The following is a 17,136-nucleotide window of genomic DNA, read 5'->3' on the forward strand; positions in this document are numbered from 1 at the left end:
AACAGAAGGAGAGGAGAGAGAGAAAAGAGCAGAAAAATATTGACTATGTAGTGATCGAAAACTTCCCAAATATGATAAAAACAATATATATCCCTGAAGCTCAACAAACTCTAAGTCGGAGAAATGAAAGGAGGGCTACACCAAGACGCATCATGGTCAGATGTTGAAAGCTGAAAGTATATATCCAAAGGAATTCAAAGCAGGGACTCAAACAGATATTTTTATGCCAATGTTCATTGAAGCATTATTCACTAAAACCAAAAGGTGAAAACAATCCAAGTGTCCATCCACAGATGAAAGGATAAGCAAAACGTAGTGTATATGTACAAAGGTATATTATTCAATGATAAAAAGGAATAAAGATCTGATACATGACACAACATGGATGAACACTGAAAACATTATGCTAAATGAAATAAGCCATGCAAATGGACAAATACTGTATGAATCCACTGATATGAAGTATCTAGAATAGGCAAATTCATAGAAATAGAAAGTAGATTAGACATAACCAGGGGTTAGAGAGAGGGTAGGGTGGAGACTTATTGCTTAACAATTACAGACTTTCTGTTGGGGGTGATGAAAAAGTTTTGAAAACAGTGGTGAAGGTTGCACAACATTTTGAATGGAATTAGTGCTACTGAATTGTACACTTAAAAATGGTTAAAATGACAAATTTTATGTTGAATATATTTTACCACAATTTTAAAAAATCAATAATGTAATATATCGAAACCCACTGAATTGTACACTTGTAATGGGTGAGTGGTATGGTATGTAAATTATATCTCAATAAAGCTGTTTTTTACCCTTAATAAAAAGATATAAAGAACATAACTAGCTTTATGCCTACTAAGGAAATTGATTTCCACTTCAGGCCTAGATGACTTTATGGCTGAATTCTACTAAACATTTTTTTTCGAACTTTACAGAAGTATAATTGACAATAAAAATTGCATGTACTTAAGGTGTACAATGCAAACCGTTGATATACACATACATTGTGAAATGATTATTACAGTCAAGTTAACTAACACATCCATCACAGTTACTTTTTTGTTGTGTGTGGTGAGAACACTTCAGATCTACTGTCTTGGGGCTGGCCCAGTGGCATAGCAGTTAAGTTTGCGTGCTCTGCTTTAGCGGCCCAGGGTTCACCGGTTCGGATCCTGGGCACGGACATGGGAACCACTTATCAAGCCATGCTGTGGCAGGCGTCCCACATGTAAAGTAGAGGAAGATGGGCACATATGTTAGCTAAGGGCCAATCTTCCTCAGCAAAAAGAGGAAGATTGGTGGCAGATGATAGCTCAGAGCTAATCTTCCTCAAACAAAACTACTCTCTTAAAAAATTTCAAGTATACAATACAGTATCATTAACTATAATCACTATGCTGTACAATAGGACCCAAAGGTTATTTGTCTTATAACTACAAGTTTGTACCCTTTGACAAGCATTTCCCTATTCCCCCCCCACCTTCTTCCAAACATCCCAGGAGGGAGTACACCAGTTCTACGCAAAATCTTCCAGACTTTTAAAGAGGAAGGAATACTGTCCAACTCACTTTATGTAGCCAACATTATCCTGATACCAAAACCAGATAAAGACATTACAAGAAAAAAGAACTATAAACCAATATCCCTCATGAAAATAGATGGAAAAATTCTTCACAATTTTTGAACAAACAACTTATCATGAATTGAGTGAAAAAACAAAATATATCATGACCAAGTGGGGTTTAACCCAGGAATGCAAAGTTGACTTAATGTTAAAATCAATTAATATAGTTTACCATATCAACAAACTAAAGAAAAAATAATCATTTTAATATATATATAAAAACATTCGATGCACAAAGATTCATTCAGTACAATAACTCTCAACAAACAAGGAATAAAAGGGAATTCTTTCCACCTGATAAAGAGTATCTACAAAAACCCTACAGTTGACATTATATTTCAGGATGCAAGACTGAATGCTTTTACCCTAAGATCTGGAATGAAGCAACAATGTTTACCTACCACTTCTATTGGAGGTCCTAGACAGTACCGTAAGGCAAAAGAAAAAATCAAACATGCAGATTGGAAAAGAAGTAAAACTGTCTTTATTTTCAAGTGCATAATTGTCTAAGAAAACCCTGAGGAATCTACAAATAAAAGCTACTAGAACTTTTAAGTGAGTCTAGCAACATTGCAGATACGAGGTCAATATGCAAAAATTAGTTACATTTCTATGTCTAGCAAGAAATGGTCAAACTGAAATTTAAAGTACCATTTTCAATAACGTAAACATGGATTTTCTAGGAATAAATTTGAGAAAAGATATTCAGGACTATACACTGAGAAGTGTAAAACATTGCTGACAGAAATCCAAGATTACCTTAATAAATGGAGAGAGATACTGGTTCATGGATCGGAAGACTCAGTTGTCATTTTTCCTCAAATTGACCTGTAGATTTGAGAGAATCTCAATGAAAATCTCAATAGGTTCTTTTGAAGAAATACATTAGTCAACCCTAAAATGAATATGGAACTACAAAGGATATAGAATAGCCAAAACAACTTGGAAATAGAAGAGCAAAGTAGAAGGACTAAAACTACTTGATTCCAAGCTTATCATAAAGAGACAGTAATCCAGACAACGTGGTATTGGAATAGTCACAGGCCAGCGGAACACCATAGAGAGTTCAGAAGTAGACTCACAAATTTATGGACAATAGATTTTTAAAGTAACAGTTTTATTAAGATATAATTCACATACAATACAATTCACGCATTTTAAATGTACGATTAAACGGTTTTTCGTATATTCAGAGAGTTGCGCAACCATCATTACTATTTAATTTTAGAAAATTTAGGTCACCCACAAAAGAAACCCTGTATCAATTAGCAGTCACTCCCCATTTCCTCCTGAATCCTCCTACCCTGGCCCTAGGCAGCCACCAATCTACTTTCTGTTTCAATGGACTCGCCTATTCTAGACATTTCACATAAATGGTATCATACAATATGTGGTCTTTTGTGACTGGATTCTTCACTTAGTTTAATGCTTTCAATGTTGTAGCATGTATCATTTCTTTTCCTTGCTTAGTAATATTTCATTGTATGGATATACCACCTTTTTGGTTATTTATTCATGAGTTGATGGACATTTGCTTCCCCTTTGGGGCTTTTACAAATCATTCTGCTATGAGCATTTGTTTACAAGTTTTTGCGAGGACATACGTTTTCAGTTATCTTGGTTATATACTTGGGAGTGAAATTGCTGAGTAACTTTATGCTTAACCTTTTGAAGAACTGCCAGACTTTGGAAAATATCCCAAGCAGTTGCACTATTTTACATTCCCAACAGCATGAATGTTCCAATTTTTCTACACCCTAGCCAACACTTACCTGTCTTTGGTGATTATGGCCATCCAAGCAGATGTGAAGTGGTATCTCATTTGGTTTTAATTTGCATTTCCCTATTAGTTAATTATGTTGAGTATTTTTTCATGTGTTTATTGGCCATTTGTATATCTTCTTTGGAGAAATGTCTATTCAAATCTGAGAAACCATTGCCTAATCCAAGGTCACAAAGATTTAAATCTACGTAGTCTTGTAAGAGTTTATAGGTTTAGCTCTTGCATTTAGCTCTTTGATCCATTTGAGTAAATTTTTGTATATGGTATGAGATAGCTGTACAACTTCATTCTTTTTATGTGGCTATCCTGTGGACAAATGATTTTTGACAAAGAAGCCAAGAGAATTCAAAGAGGAAATGATCATCTTTTCAATAAATGGTGATAGGAAATTGGAGAGCCATATACGCAAAAAAAAGTCTTAATCGTTGTTTCACACCATATGGAAATATTAGTTCAAAATGGATCATAATAAGTGTCTAAATATAAGAGCCAAAATTATAAATTTTCTAGAAGAAAATATAGGAGAAAATCTTAGTGATGTTGGGTTAAGCAAAAATTTCTTAAATAAAGCATAAACTAAAATAAAAGGCATAAACTATAAAAGAAAAGTCAATAAATTTGACTTCATGAAAATTAAAAATTTTTGTTCCTTAAAAGACACATAAGAAAATAGACGATCCAGCCACAGATTGAGAGAAAGTGTTTTCAAAACACGTATCTGACAAAGTAACTGTATCTAGAATAGACATAAAATTCTTACAACTCAATAATAATAAGAGAATCCAGTTTATCACATGGGCAAAAGATTTGATCAGATGTTTAAACTAACTATTTTGGAAAACATTTTGGCAGGTTCTTAAACAGTCAAGACTTCACCTTCCAGTTGATTCAGTACTCCCACTCCTAGAGAAATGTGAACATACATGCACATGAAAACTTGTACAAGATTCTTTATAGCAGCTTTATTTGTAATAGCCCCAAACCGCAAACAACTCAAAAGCCCATCAGCGGGGGAACAGATAAACAAATTGCGTTATATCTATATAATGGGTGCTACTTAGCAATAAAAGAAATGACAACTGATACAACAACATGGATGAATCTCTAAACAGTGATGCTGAGAGAAAGAAGTGTTAGAAAATGCAAACAAATCTATTGTGACAAAATAATCAGAGGTCTCCTGGGGATGGGGCACAGAGGGAAGAGACAGGGATAGACTACAAAGGAGCAAGAGAAGTTTTGTGTGTGATGGATATGTTCCTTATTTTGATCGTGGTTATAGTTTGAGTAGTATATAACAAGACAAAACTTATCAAATTGTACACTTTAGGTATGTGCAGTTCATTGTACATCACATATCTTAAAACATCGGAAAGAAACAATATATGGTACTTTAATGTGTTTTCACATATAAATGAATTTATCCGTTTTCTTGTTGATGAGTGTCTAGGTTGTTCTCAGTTTTCAATTTAGAAAGAGCGCTGCAGTTAATATTCTTATATGTCTCTCTGTGTACGTACATGTGAGGGTTTCCAAAGTAGGCCCCCAGAGTAGAGTTGCTGGGTCATAGCTATGCACATCTGCCACTTTACTGGATCTTCCCAAATTGTTCTTCAGGGTCATTCCCTTTTATACCACACACCATTAGCAGTGTACGCAATTTAAGCTTGTTCCAATCTTTCCAATATCATGGATCTAAAGTAATAAATTGTTTTAATTTGTACTTCTTTAATTATTAGAAAAGTTGGGCACTTCCTTGTAAATGCTAGTCATTTGAATTTCTGGATACTGACTAAAATTTGGTGGGAGGAATAATGGAGGAACCACCTGAATTTTCTCCCAAATGTAGCCAATTACTTTAATATCATTTGCTGAAAAATTATCATTTTCCACTGATTTGAAATGCCACCTCTAATATGTACTTATTTCTCCCGTGTGCTTTTTTTTTTTCCTGGAGTTTTAATTCTGTTCTAGAAATAAATCTGAGTAACTAAGGGCATTCAGTAAATGACCTGATCTGCTTATCCTTTCCTACATTGGTAATTTACTCTTGCAATTTTTGTAATTCTAGATGATGTTGATGAGGAGGAAAAAAATTTTTTCCTTTACTTTCTCAGGTTCAATAACTGGGGTCTTGCAAATTGAACTGACAAAAGACAGATTAACAGGAGAAAAAGGTTTATTTCATATGCATATGGTGGAGGGGCCTCAGAAATGACATGAAAATCCTAAAGAGGCAGACTGTTACCATTTTCACAAAGGGAAATAAATTTGTGAAGAAATGACAAGACAAAGGAAAAGAGGTTTGAGCTTCTAAGGGTGGTAAATTGTGAGGAGGTAAATATAGGGGGAAACTAAGGAAAGATAAAGGTTATTTATTAAAATTTGTTTGTGCAGGCTCATGTTGGTGCCGATTTTCTGTCTTCTTCATAGCCATAAAACTCCCTTAGGAGAAGAGACTTATGGCAGCCCTCAGCTTTTAGAAGTTTCTGCTCTTAGTCAGATAAAGAATCTCCAAGAAGGCTTCTTTCTGTATCTGTTGATTCTCAATGGCCTTACCTCAAAATAATCCATATGGCATATTTTGGGTGGTGCATTCTAATCCCCTTCAATAAACTGCCAATTACTCTATTTCTTTTTTAACATTCCTGGATACTCCTACATGTTTATGAATTTTAGAATTAGTTTTTAAGATTAAAAGAATTTCCAGAACTAAAAGAAACAACTGGGTTCAAGCAGAACAAGAATTAATAACCTGGGACTGAATAAGCTGAGAAGGATAGTTACAATTTTTACGACTTCTTGTTTGAAACATTTCTGGTTCTTTGGTGTTTTGTTTTTCCAGATTTAAGGAAACTTTTTCTCTTAAGCTACCTATGATTTACAATTGGTAAAGTATACCTTTGTAAACAAAGAGGAAACATTTACTTTTTCTCCCTGTATGATCCCTCCAGAATTTAGAAACTCAAGTGTTCTTTTCATGGCAATACAGTAAGTTACTTGCATAATTTCAATAAGAATCTGTTCTCCTTCTAACAGGGTACAATTGAAAACATTGGCTATGTTACCAAGGCTTTGACTGGAATGTCATAGTTGAGAGAGAGATGCATAGATTCAGACATGACCAGACAGCTGTAAGGAACTGCCTGAAACTTGGCTCGGCTTCCTGGCCTCAGAGGCTTTGAAAGAGTCAAATCTGAGATTCCTTATAAAAAGTTCCAGCAAAGCAGTCTTAAAAGAGCTTATGTGGTCAATCACCATTCTTGCTACACTCATGTAAATAATCAGGCCAAGTTTAATACAAACAAATTAGTTTTACTCTGATTATCTTTGGTAAAAAATGGGGTAATTGTAGAGAGAAAAATTATGTTTGCACCTTTGTAGATATTTAGATTCTAACCCTGTTAATTGTCTTTGAGGTTTTGTTATATACCTGTAAACTGAACTGGATCCTAAATTCTTCTAATTTTCTCAAATATCTGGCTACCACTCTCCAACCGAATGTTTCCTATTGCCTCCCATCCTTCTGATTTGGAATCACTGAGACCAAAGACTGTCCTTGAATCTCCTTGGAAAGGAATATACTAGGTCTTCCTCCCGACCCAGATGGCAGCCAAACCTCCAGGACTTAAACCTTGGCTACACATCTCACAGTGGAAGAAAGCTCCTCCTGACCTCTGGTCCTTTACAAACACTGAAGACCTCTGAATCAAACTGATGAGCAGGAGAAGCAGCTGACATTGACGTAGACTGCTTCCACCCAAGACACCAGATCAAGATTTCCCATTTTAACTAAACATGAAACACTGTCTTCCTCTCTTTCTTTCCTTTACTCTGGCATTGGCCTGGCAAGATAATGCCACCATCATATCTCCCAAGCCATTACTAAGGGAGAGCAACCTTTCAGACAGCTGGATTCATCATCAAAAACTCCAATCTGTTCATGATGCTGGAACCCATGAACAATGCCACCTGAGCAGTAATGGTTTACGCCCCAACAGGATTTAATTTCATCGGTGGTGGTGATCATTCTCCTTGGACCTATAAATGCTTAGATGGCTAACACATAACTGGGCAATGCCCCTTAGGTTATCTAACTGTGCCACTCAACTGTTCTCAAATAGGCTAAGACACTTCATTGGTCAACTCCCCTAATCATCCAATTCGAAAAGACCTGCCAGGAGGCCTTCATGATTCAGGATGTGCTTCTTTCGGCAGGTCCCTACTTCCTTTGTTAGGAGTGAGTACAAATGAGGCTGTGATCAGAAATCCCTCCTTAACTCTTGAAAGTATTGCAGAATTCGCTGCTAAAGCAATAGCTGCCCAATGAAAATCTCTAGACTCTCAGCTCAAAGTAGTTCTTGATAATATGACAGCCCTTGATCATTTGTTAGCTGAGCAAGGATGTGTCTGTGCTGTGGCCACCACCCGCTGCACCTGGATTAACACTTCTGGGGAAGCTGAAATTTAGTTACATAAAATCACTGAGTGCGCCACTTGGCTTAAAAAGGTGACTCCTTCAACAGAGTATTTCTTTCACTTATTGGATTTTGATTGGTTTGGGTCTTGGGGACCATGGCTCTGAAGTGCACTCCAGACATGGGAATTATCCTACCAGTAACAGTCATAGTAATCTCCCTGATGCACTGTATTCTCTCAAAAGCTTTAAATGCGTGTTTGCAGCTGCTAACCATCAAGCAAATGAATGTGAAGTCGTGACCTGTGAATACCACAGGATTCAGCAGAAAACCTCATGACCTGTGACTATAACACGGAGAAACAGTAAAAGCTGTGAGACCAACAGAGCGGTAGCTGAGAGTGGCACTAATGCCTTAAATTTTGATCACATCTTTCAAGTTATGCTAAGAGTCTCATGCAAAGGGGGAGAACTGTTAAAAAAGAAAAAACAGGAACAAAATGGTGTCACTTGTGCTAAGTCCCACATCAATAAATCAAGACTTAATTGCACTTTCAGTCTCTCACAGGAATGTGACCTTTAACTAGTCAATCTGGAATTACCTGGTCGGCATGAGTGAGTAATCTGCCTCATAGATCCCCACACTACTCTTCCCCAAAGGAAGGTGATCTTGCCCGAATCTGCTCTTTGCTAGAAACTTCCTTTATTCCGTCCCTTCTGCCCATAACAGCCTTCCACTTTGCATAGCTCCTTGGACCTCCCTTCTATTTGCTAGCTGGGATGCTGCTCAATTCATGAATTGTTGAATAGAGCCAATTCAATCTTCAAATTTACTCAGTTGGCTTTTGCTTTAAACACCTTAGCATCATCATCCTCTGAAAATAATGCTAATTTTGTCTTTTTTCTATTACTATATTTCTTTCTTTCTCTTATCTGGGGGACAAAGAGATTAATTAGAACACTAAGGTTCCTTAGAGGATGTAAGACTTCGGTGAATCTTGCAGGAATAGCAGCAATTGGACTGGCTAAGAGGGGAGGATGACAGAAATATAGCCACGCATTGCTCAATGATGGGGATACATTCTGAGAAATGTGTTAGGCAGTTTCATCATTGAGCGTACTTACACAATTCATCATAGAGTGTACTCACACAAACCTAGATGGTATAGACTACTACACACCTAGGCTATATGGTACTAATCTTACGGGACCACCCTCCTATATGCCCTCCGTCCTTGACCCAAACGCTGTTATGCTGTGCATGTCTCTAGATAAAATTGAGCTGTCCTACTCCCAACTAACGGAAGTCAGTTGATAGAACCGCTGGTGGCACCTGGAACTCTACATATTACATCACAGAAAAACTCAGACTAGTAGTGTCTTGGAACATGTTTTGTTCATAGTAAGTGTGAAAATAAAGGAAAACCTCTTTTAAAATGGAGTCATGAAACCCTGAAGGGGGACCTCTCACGTACATACCACTCACTGCTGCCTGCCTAACTGGCAGGAAGATGGACGATAAGAATTATTTTAACCAGGCCTATTTGTATAAAATTCTCTCAGTCCCAACTTCTTATCCGTGATGATAAGAATGTAACTTTTCTGCTGGTGCAACGGAGGACATCTTCACCTAGGAATTTCATCTCCTGCTTTTAAGAAAAGGAAGGAAGATCCGTCCCTGCCGCAGCGACAACGCATTGTCACAACCTTACACTCTTGTTCTTCTCCAATGAACTTTTATTCTAAATAACCCTCCTTAATTTCCTCCTAACACCTAATAAAAACTAACTTTCCCCTTGTCTCTTCCAACTTGCCTATGGTTCACCATAGTTTGCACGTCCAGAATTGCAATTCCTCGGCTATTCCCAAATAAACTCATTTTTTGAGCTTGCCCCCCAGACAGCTTCATTTAGGTTGACATAACAGCTAAAGATAGTTTTAGTCTCTATTAACATCACAACCAAATACTTAAATCACAACCAAGTACTTAAAAGCCTGACATAATTGTAGACTCATAAGTGAAATGTCACATTATCATTTTCAATAAATCAGCATCAATTTAACATTTCGGAGAGCCCCCCAAATTCTCAGCACTCAAATCCAAGACAAGAAAGATAAAAAACAGTACGACTGCATTCTGGTTATCCTATGAATTAAAGTGGAGTGAGTGTGAGTGAGTGTGTGTGTGTGTGTGTGTGTGTGTGTGTTTTAAAGCCTTTTGTTCACCAGCTTCTTTCCCTATCTTACACTGTACTCCCTAAGGACTGTGTATATCATTTAACTTTCTCCATTGAACGATAAACTTCAGAAGGTCTGGCCATTTTGGTTCTACGGGGTTTCTATCTCTTGCGCTTTCCCAGATCATACCATGTATTTAATATGCATTGACCCACCTGTGCAGAAAAGGGACCGTCTAGTCTCATGCTTAAATCAGTACTATGTCACTATCCATCGATCAATAAGTTGTGCATTCTCGGTGACAACTGAATGTTTTCTCTTTCAGCTGAAGTTTAAAGGAGGAGGGGAGTCGACTCCAAAACTGCACACTGGTGTAGCCCCAAACGGAAATACAGCGAAAGCTCGAGCGACCTCTCCCAGCGCAAACGAGTCCACCCCAGCTTCAGGAAACGAAGGAGTATGTGGGGTTGCGGATGACTGGCTTTGGGGCTCATTCTTTTCACTACAGCGCCCCAGGAGCGGAAGGCAAGCCCAGGCTCCAGGGACCACGCAGTCCCGCTGGGGCTGAGAGCGTCTCCCCCAGGGTGTCCCGGACGCCCAGCAGGAAAGAGCGCCGCCGGGCCGCCGACACCTGAGCGCGCGCCCGGTGGGGCGGGCCGGGAGCCCTCTCTCCCTTCCGCCTGCGACGCGCGTTGTCGGTCGAGCCGGTGTATGTGCGGTAATAACACGTCTGCCCCGCTTCCCGCCATCATCCCCGCCGCCCGGAAGGCCACTGCTGCGGTGAGTGGCGGCAGCCGGGGCTCGGAGGGGACCCTCGGCCCGCTGCTCACCACTGCCCTTCGCGCAGGGTTGGCGTCGCTGACCGCCTGGCGGCCGGTGGGTGGGTTCCCTCCGCCGGGTCCGGGGTGGGCTGGGTGGGGTGGGGTGGGGTGGGGTGGGGTGGTCGGTGTCGGGAGGGCTCCGGGGCTGCGGCCGGGCCGGAGGATCAGCGCGCCCGCCCCCGTCAGCCCCGAGCCCTCTGCATTGCGGAGCGAGTCCCCAGCTTGTAGGGACCGGCGTTAGCGGCCAGGCACCCTAACTCGAGGTGGCTCCGTTGCTCGTTTCTCTCTTGTTTGTGGGTGAGGGAAGTCTGAAGTCCTCAAGAAAATGACTTTATTTTCTTACCTTGCACTCGTGTCCTGAATTAAAGAAGTTTGAAGATTGGCAACTTATGACATCACAGGGTGCTGTTTTTTAGAAAACCGTGTACGAGGAGCTCAAATGTCTTTTTAACCCCGGAAGCTCCTTTTTGTGATGGAAAAAGTCTACAGTTTACATGAGACTTGCATGGTTTGACTTGAAACAAACTATTTTTCCTAGAATGTTATTTGCACTTAAGAATGTCTAACTGGGACCTCTTTAAGTGCTAAGGCCGCACATTAATTATCTTCGGAACTACAGTGAGAGAAATTAAGTATTTTTCCCACTGAAGAGAGCTCTATGGAGTTTGATTTGCTGAAGGTAGTGTTCTGAAATTCTGGCATCCAGAATTGACCAACGCTAGTGTGTATCAATTCTGTGTGGGTTTATTTGGGCATTGTTTATTAATTTTTTCTCTTGTAGGTGATTTTCCTTCATGGATTGGGAGATACAGGGTAGGTACCATTATTTTTAATAACAGTAATGAAATGGGGTCATGCAACTCTACTTACATGATCAAAGGTTTAATGTTAATGAACTCTAGGATTGTATGAAAAAAGATTGCTAGTGATATTTCTTACAGTCCAGTAATATGATAGAATCTTTTCTTTTTTAAAAACCTCCAGAATTTCCTCTCATCATCGTGAATTCGTCATTTTTCAACTCCTGTTTCTGGAACGTATTAAAATTGCAAACGCCTCCTTGAGTTGCTGTGGGCATTGGATACCAGAGATGGGTGGAATGTTTGTAGAGAGTGTGCAACTGAGAGCTTTCCGGAGGAGTTAAAATTTCAGGGCAAGTTGAGGAGAACAACTGGTTGATTTTGATAAGAGCAATAATCGCAATGTGAGGTATACGGCATTCTGAATGAAAGCTTAATTATGCCCTTAAGAGAAAAAATCAGTTCAAGGGTCGGGGAGGCAACTCAAAGATTTATTTGGCAGTTTATCAAACACATTTTGTTGTGCTAACTTGAGATGTACAATTTATCTTTCAGTCAGGCTTTTCCTATATTGTGAAGTGTTTGTTTTTAATTTAAATTGTGATTATCTGTTTGAAACTTAGGTAAAACTGTAACAAAATTGCAGAATTAGAGGAAAACTGAAGATAAACAAATTTTGAGTAGGTGGTCAAATAAACTATTAAATAAACTATTAAATCTTCTTTATAAGGGTGTGTTGGGCTAGATTAATTCTTCAAAGTGATTCCTGATATTCTTTTATGCCCTTTAAGTAGAGGTACATGACAACACGGAAAAGATTGTAGGACTCTTTCTGGCAATGAGGTAGTCCTATGAAAATGATAGACTTATATTTTACTATTTATTTTCCTGAACAGGTTTAGAGAAGCTCTCTTTTATAATCAAACCCTTCTTGATACTGAGAGCCGGGGAGGAACTTGCTACCCTGTCACTTGCCCAATAAAGAGAGCTTCTAGGCCTGAAGAATCAGTCCAAGAAAAAAAACTTCAGTGTAGAAAGCTTCTCTGTGGGCCCCCATTTTGACATATTCTGTAGACTGAAGTTAAGAGTGAAAATGAACAATGTGAGATTAAAAATACCAAGAGCATCCAGGACATCTTGACCGAGAATTAAGTTTACATACAAAATTAGCTGGCCAGCCCCATGGCCGATTGGTTAAGTTCACGTGCTCCGCTCCGGTGACTCAGGGTTCACCGGTTCCGATCCTGGGCGCAGACCTGCACGCTGCTCATCAAGCCATTCTGTGGCAGCATCCCACGTGGAAGAACTAGAATGACTTACAACAATTCAGGCGTGAGGAGGGGAGAAGTCCTAAGGCTCTGACATTCATACCGTGTCCCTGGTTCCATTCTAAGCTAGGAAATGCTAACTCTTATGAGGTTCATGTAGAAGAGTGAGCTTCGGGTCTTTTCTCTCAAAATTCTATGACGAGACTAACCAAAGGTGGGAATTCTAATGAGGGAACTTGGCTGAACTTTAGGCTTTGAACACTGAATCTAGGATATCGCTGAGAGTGTAAGTACATGAAGTGGATTAAGTGACGGAGTGATGGCCATAGTGAAGATTAACTGGGCTCCGAAATAGGAGAGAAATCACTGAACATGAGGCTCAACTTATGTCCTATCTACGGAAAGCCCATTAAGGGAAGATCAATTTTAGAAAATGTTAAAGAACAACCAGGTTTAAATTTAGTACCAATACTGAATACTCATTGATTTTAAAGAAAAATATATATGCATATGCTATAATGCTAGTACCCCATTTTAAATAGAAAAATTACCATACCTGACTCACCTTCTCTTCACTGAAAGAGAAATTACTAATCTTAAAAATGAAACTGTCTAATTGCCATTATATTTACATTTCTCTACATTTTATCGGTGCCAAAACATTTAAAATATATCCTTCTAGAAAATAAATATACTACAGAAGATAAAACTAGTTGAAAACACAACCATGTAACGTTTTAAGGCACTGCATTCCATTAGACAGAACCCAAAGTGAACTGAGTACAAAGACACAATGTGAAGTTTATACGTGAGACTCTTCCCTTCTCTCCGATTTTGGACTCCAGTGTTAATCTACATGAAGTCAGCTCCCTAGCTACACAAAACATAACTTCTCAGGATTTATTTGAATTGTTATAAGCAGGTAATTAAGTAAACTAAAAGAAGTCTAACTGAAAATTCAATGTGCAAGTAAGCCGAGATACACTTGATAAGGATTCCATATGCTAATGGCCTTGGTGCCACGCCAGCTCTTTCCTCTGAAGTTCTCAGATTTCATCAATCTTTGTGGACTGGCAGCTCAGCAGCTCCCTCACCTTCACTGAGCCACAAACACGTCTGGGCCATCTGTGTCCTGAAGACAGGGGAGGACATATCAGCATTTCCCCTTCCCCAGGAATTCAGTTGACATTCTTTAGTAAAATACACAAAAGAACAGATTGCGCTTCATCTATAGGGCAATTTCACATTTCGCAAAGCTGTATGGTGCACAAATCTCATCCATACACATCTGAGGTCGTCAATTCATCATCTCATTATAGCAAGAAAGAACAAACATTCAACAAATATATATTGAGTGCCTAGCATACGAAAGGAAGGACACTGATATGAACCCATTCTTTGCCCTCATATTCTATTAGAAGCCATGTGACATATACGCAAAGGAACTCACACAAGGCCAAATAGGATCACGTGTGTGATACACACCAAGATCTATAGCAGTATAATGAGCAAGAGATCCTACTCCCAAGTAGAATAGCTGGCTAAAATAGTAGAAATGTTATTTCAGCTAAACCTTGAAGAAACTAAAACCGTTTTTGTCTTCTGTTGAAGAAGCAGATAGGAAGAGTTAAACATCTCAAGTAGAAGGAAGGGATTAGGCAAAGCCAAAAACACACACAGTGAGTGTGCAAGGCCGTGAGCAGTCCAGACAGCGACAGCACTGGCTGTCTACTGCACAGCAACTTAAAACAAAGGCAAATGACCAGCCCGGACCAGACCACAGAAGGCTCTGACTTCAAAGCTGGGATTTATCCAGTAGCGTCAGTGGGGAGTCACCAAAACACAGCACCGCTTAAGGAAGGTTAATTTTTCAGTACACAGGACATAGTATAGGTCGAGAAAGCCTCGAGACAGAAAAAGTACATTCTAATAGTTTAACTGATAAAGCCCAGAACTAGAATGATGTCAGTAAGCGGGAGTGCAAGGTGATTTAATAAGTATCTTAAAGTGATCTAGAAAAGTATCTTATAGTGATCTACAGAAGATGAAACAGAAATGAGGAAATTTATGCAAATATAAATTAAAAGGAAAAATCTTCATCAGAAAGCTTATTCGAACAAGTACCTTGTAACCAACGGAGACAGGGGATGGGGTCTTTCTTAAAGAAGAATTCAAAAATCACCCAATTGGGACGGACAGTTTAAGGGCTCATTTTTCTGGAGACAGATTTCGTTTACTCATTCAACAAACACTTATTGCAAGCCTACTGTGTACCAGAAAGCATCGTTAATTCCCTCAAGAACAAAGCAAACAACAGAACAAGCAGGGGATTCACTGTTGGCCCTTAAGAAAGGCATCATCTCTGTCCTCTCTGAAAGAACTGGGACTTGTTCCACTGGAGAAAGAAAATGAGCCTCGAATTTCTTCCCATAGTCAGGTTTCAAGACTCACAAGACATAGCAGGTGTTCAGACTACAATAATGAGATATGTTATTCCCAAATCTTAAAGCACATGCTGCCTATGCAAATTCAACAACATCCAACTCCACAAAGATTTTCAAATATGCAATTCCACTTAGACTATCAACTCTTATCCAAATTCTCAACTAGCTGTTCCTTGACTAAAAAGTTACCTGTAACTTGATCTTCAGTGTTACCCATAAAAAATTATTAGCCCAGCAAGAAACTCCCAAAAGAAAGTCCCCGCTCTGACTGAAACAGTCTCTGCTGTGGTTTAAAAAGAAGAAAAAAAAAACACACTTGCAAGAAAGAAATCGAAACACTCCAATACTCTTTAAGAACAAGAACAAAACAAATCAATAGCAGCCCTCTGATGACACCTGGTGGCCGCTTCTCACAGGAAGTTTCTTTCAGCATTTTAAAGAAATTATTCCAGGAAACGTTAACAGTTCTCAACCACTTCACATGCTATCTTGACTATGGGCAGCACACATGAAGTCTCTCCCCTCATTTCCCTCCTTTTTGTTCCAGTTTTCACTTATTTTGTTCCAGTCTTCACTTCTCTTTTCATCTCTTCTCTCTTTTCTAACCAGTAGACATTAAGGCAGCTTGAGCTTGCTTTCTGTCTCTTTCTCACACCCTCTCTCACTCACTCACACACACACACACACACACACACTCACACTCACAGACATCCTCTCTCACTGGTACAAGGCCACCCACACAGGAAACCACCTTCTCCCTGCCTCCGTCCCACGCCATCTCACCCTTCACCCCTCCTAGACTTACCCAAATTAGTGGTGCAAGCAGTGTGCAGTTAGCACGTGTTGGCACCAGGCCCATGGTAAAGTCACAACAGGGGATAGTGTGCAGCATGGCTGGCGTGCACACACGTGCATTTATAAAAGCTCCCAATGCTCTTTTGCCCTTTCCCTTTGAGGAGGTCAAAAAAGGACGAACTCCAGAAGTTGTGGAGATCCTACAGCACAGTCTCCTCCTGGAAGGGCAAGGTAGGACACGTAAGACTTCCTACAAGCCTATTGCGAGCTGAGCAAGACAGGAATAAACGGAAATTAGCGGACTGCTCAGATCTCTTTCTTAATCTACCATTTTCAATTGGACCTTTTATCGAAAGTATATGTCTTATACGATTACCTGATTTAATAAAGTACCACCAAGTCCATATATAGTCTGTTCAGGAGAAAACTGTAGTATTCGTTGTCGTTACAAAACACCATGTGCATAACCTAAGGGGAACCAAAGGGAGCTGTGCTTTATGTAATCCTCCTCTCACCACACTCTCCCATCAGAAACATCACTTTGTAACAGAGACCACAAAATAAAGTATCTGATCCTACAAAGAAAAAAATCACTCTTCTATGAAAATGCTAACAGTCACAAGTTGAATAACTTCTTCCATGACAAAAGAGTAAAATTTAACACCCTAAAAACCATTTATTGGTAACATCAGAAGCAATTTTACCACAAATGGATGTGTAACATAGTTGTTTATTCACAATGGGATCAGCTCCTGAACACTCGGGTCCAGCCAAACCCACCTCCTCAACGTGCCAGGGACAGGCTGCATTGCATTCCTAAGGGTAAGTCTGTTAACTCTACCTTCCCCCACTAGGAAAATGCCTGTGGCGATTCAGAATGAGTCCACAAATTCTCTGACACTCCCTTCAAAAGGTGGAGCCTAATTCCCTCCCCTTGGTGTGGGCTGGCCTTGGTGACCAAGTGCTTGCAAGGGACAGAAAACAGTGGCAGTGAGGGTTTTCGGCTCTG

At 39.5% G+C, this 17,136-nt stretch overlaps 2 long non-coding RNA genes across 2 annotated transcripts in view; both read right to left on the reverse strand.

Annotated features, from left to right (window-relative positions):
* Positions 1–2,082: 2,082 nt before the first annotated feature.
* Positions 2,083–17,136, reverse strand: part of LOC138922310 (uncharacterized) — a 47,605-nt gene continuing 32,551 nt past the window's right edge. The window contains exon 3 of the long non-coding RNA XR_011435396.1: positions 2,083–2,449. This is a non-coding gene — a long non-coding RNA (uncharacterized lncRNA). The remainder of the gene's footprint in view (positions 2,450–17,136) is intronic.
* Positions 12,091–16,345, reverse strand: LOC138922312 (uncharacterized). Its single transcript, XR_011435399.1, has 2 exons — positions 16,138–16,345; positions 12,091–14,020 (listed from the first exon to the last, which is right to left on the reverse strand). It is a non-coding gene; the product is annotated as an uncharacterized lncRNA (long non-coding RNA).

The sequence above is a fragment of the Equus caballus genome, unplaced genomic scaffold, assembly GCF_041296265.1.
Source record: "Equus caballus isolate H_3958 breed thoroughbred unplaced genomic scaffold, TB-T2T haplotype2-0000748, whole genome shotgun sequence".
Taxonomy (NCBI): domain Eukaryota; kingdom Metazoa; phylum Chordata; class Mammalia; order Perissodactyla; family Equidae; genus Equus; species Equus caballus.